This window comes from Lupinus angustifolius, chromosome LG05, assembly GCF_001865875.1.
Source record: "Lupinus angustifolius cultivar Tanjil chromosome LG05, LupAngTanjil_v1.0, whole genome shotgun sequence".
Classification (NCBI taxonomy): Eukaryota; Viridiplantae; Streptophyta; class Magnoliopsida; order Fabales; family Fabaceae; genus Lupinus; species Lupinus angustifolius.
Window position 1 is genome coordinate 21937718 of NC_032013.1, and position 3719 is coordinate 21941436.

The following is a 3719-nucleotide window of genomic DNA, read 5'->3' on the forward strand; positions in this document are numbered from 1 at the left end:
GGTGTTGAGCAGAGATGTAGTGTTTAATGAAGATTTCATGATGAAACAGTCAGTTTTGACAGAGGTGCCCATGCCAAATGGAGAGACTTTGGGATCAAATATGATTCATGTGAGCAATGAAATGGTTCAGGTGAATAAAGGTAAGGAACCATGTACTAGTTCAAGTCAAGAACATGGTGATTCTCAGGCAGAGAGTTCAGGTGTTCAAGAGTATCTACTTGCAACCTCCATAGAGATATGGCTTTGAGGATATGGCTTCAGTTGCTCTCCATATCAGTTCAGGAGATCCATGTAGCTTTCAAGAGGCTATAAACAGTCAGGAGAAAGAACAATGGATGGGTGCCATGATGGAGAAGATGGAGTCTTTACAGAAGAATCAAACTTGGGAGCTTGTTCCATTTCCCCCAAACAAGCATGCAGTTGGGTGCAAGTGGGTGTACAAGAGGAAGCCAACACTATCAGAAAAAGAAGGGGAAAAGTCCAAGGCTTGTCTTATAGCAAAAGGGTATTCACAGTAGAAGGGGATTGACTACAATGAGATTTTCTGGTGGTGAGACACAATTCTATCAGGGCAGTGCTTGCCTTGATAGCCAGCTGGGATATGCACTTAGAACATATGGATGTGAAGACTGCCTTTCTCCATGGTGAATTAGAGGAGAAAATTTACATGACACAACCAGAGGGGTTCAGTGCAGCTGGACAGAGTCACTTGGTTTGCAAGTTGAAGAAGTCTCTATATGGGTTGAAGCAGTCTCCCAGACAGTGGTACAAGCGGTTTGACACTTATATGTTAAAACTTGGTTATAAGCGTTGTGAGTATGATTGTTGTGGTTATGTGAGAAGCCTTGACGATGGTTCGTTTATTTTTCTGTTACTTTATGTTGATGATACGTTGATTGCTGCTAATCATTTGAGTGATATCAATGAGCTGAAAGTCATGCTAGGTAAGGAATTTGACATGAAAGATTTAGGGGGTGCTAGGAAGATTCTTAGGATGGAGATTCACATGGATAGGGGAGCTATAAAACTATGGCTCTCCCAGCAAAGCTATATTGAAAAGATCTTAGAGAGATTTGATATGAGCAATGCTAAAGTAGTGAGCACTCCATTGGCAAATCACTTCAAGCTTTCCCTAGATCAGTGTCCAAAGACAAATAAAGAGAAGAAATACATGTCAAAGGTTCCATATGCCAGTGCAGTGGGTTGCTTGATGTATGATATGATTTGTACTAGACCGGACTTGGAACAAGCAGTTAGTCAAGTATGCAAGTACTTGTCGAAACCAGGGAAGCAACATTGGGAAGCAGTCAAATGGATTTTCACATATTTGAAGGGGACTACAGGTCTCGGTATCATGTTTGACATCCAACAGAGTAAGCCTTCAGTTATTGGCTATGTTGATTCGGACTATGCATGAGACTTGGATGATAGAAGGTTCACAACGGGGTTTGTCTTCACACTTGCAGGTGGACCAATTATGTGGAGATCATCAGTTCAGTCTGTTGTTGCTATGTCCACAACTGAAGCAGAGTACATGGCAGCTGGTGAAGCTTCTAAGAAAGCCTTGTGGCTTATGGGGCTGGTAAATGAGTTACGCATTGATCAAGGTGGAGTTCCGCTGCATTGTGACAGTCAGAGTGCTATCTTCTTGGCAAAGAATCAGGTGTATCATGCTAGAACCAAACATATTGATGTGAGATTTCATAAGATCAGAGAGTTGGTAGCTTGTGGGCAGATACTATTGCAGAAGGTTCACACTTCAGAAAATGCAGCTGATATGTTAACCAAACCGGTTACCGTGGACAAGTTCAGGCATTGCCTGAGCTTGTTGAACATTCACTGATGATGGACTATGGAGCGCCCCCAACCCAATGGCGGAAGATGGAGATTGATGATATTCGCCAAGGTGGAGATAATGACTCATATCTCTAGATAACAACAATACAAGTTATGGGTTTGGGCTGATGTAAAGGGGTTGGGGTAGAGAGCTATATATATTGATGTTATGTAAAACTAATGTAACAAGGAGAACAATAGTAAAACACTAATCCTTATTCTCTAATAATATATAGTGGTAGCCTCTCAACGCTCCCGGAGACGTAGGCATAATTGGTCGAACCTCGTTACCAAATCTCTTGTGTTATTCTCTTGTCTCTATACTCTTTACTATTTGATTGTTCGCTTGTTCCCAACAATGAACTATATTTTTAGACCATCTGAAATATGTTACACTTAAGTTAGATTTTATGCAAATTCAAATGTAAAATGAGAAGAAAAAAACAAAACAAAACAAACCTATCATACCATCATAAAAATTCCTGCATACCAAATTGTCAAGATATGGCACTTATCTTTTTACTTTCAGATTCAAAGGCAGAACTTGTTAACGAAAGTAAAAGAAGAAGAAGAAGATTCAGAGTGAAGGAGAGGTTAGGAGATTTTTAGAATTGAGAATGAATAATGGATGCATTGATTAACAAGTTATCAATCTCATTTATACAAGTTTCTATATTTGGCTAACTAACAATTAGAAACTTCATAACTATATCAACTAACTATTGATTACACCTTTCAATACCCTTCCTTAATCAAGAGTTACACCACTACAAATGTATACAGCAAAGTACATAACCTATTGTCTTCTATTCTAGTCAAAACAGAGGACTTTTAGCATGTTTCTCATATTCTTGAATCTTTCAATTTTCAATCCTTTGGTTAGCACATCTACAACCTGATCTTTTGTTGGACAGTGAACCAGCTTCACTTTCTCCTTCTCAACTTGATCTCCTAGAAAATGGAACCTTATTTCAATGTGTTTGCATCTTTCATGACTGACTGGATTCTTGGCTAAGTTAATTGTTGATTTTTTGTTTACTCTTAGCTCAAAGTTACCAAGTTCATCACACTTCAACTCTACTATTAAGGATGTCAACCATAGGCCTTGGCATGCTGCATTGCAGGCTGCTATATACTAAGCCTCGCATTTAGAAAGAGCCACCACATCTTGCTTTTTAGAACTCCATGACATAGGTGCACCAAATATGGAGAACATATACCCATAAGTGCTTTTTCTATCCTCCTTATCTCCACACCAATCTGAGTTTGAGTAGCCAACAAAGCAAGATTCATTTACCTCTTTCTGATTGGGAAACAGAATTCCATAATTCATAGTTCCCTCTTATTACTTCTGCAGCATAACTTATCTCAGGTCTGTTATGACAAATGAACCTAAGACAACCTACCATTTGCCTAAAGAGAGTTGGATCTACTAGTTTTTCAGCTTCTTTATCAATCAAACCAACCTTTCCTTCAACTGGCACTGCTACTGGTTTACATTCAAGCATTTGAAATCTGCTTAGAACATCTTTGACATACTTTCTTTGATGCATCAATAATCCTTCTTGAGTCTTCTGAAATTCTATTCCCAAGAAGTAGGCCAATTCACCTAAATCTGTCATCTCAAACTCAGACTTCAATTCCCTTTAATTCTTATAACCTTAGATTCGCAAATTTTAGTGATAACTAAATCATCAACATATAGGCAGAGTAGAGTTGTTTCTCCTGCACTTGATGAGTTCACATAGACTCCATGCTCAGCCTTGTATTTGATGAAACCAATAGATCTTAGGAATGAGTCTATTCTCCTATTCCAAGCTCTTGGAGCTTGTTTAAGCCCATAGAGAGCTTTATTCAATTTCAGCACTTTTGTTTCATCATGA

The 3719-nt window shown here is 38.8% G+C and overlaps 1 pseudogene; it reads right to left on the reverse strand.

Moving 5' to 3' along the window:
- Positions 1-3458, reverse strand: part of LOC109347074 — a 7880-nt pseudogene extending 4422 nt beyond the window's left edge.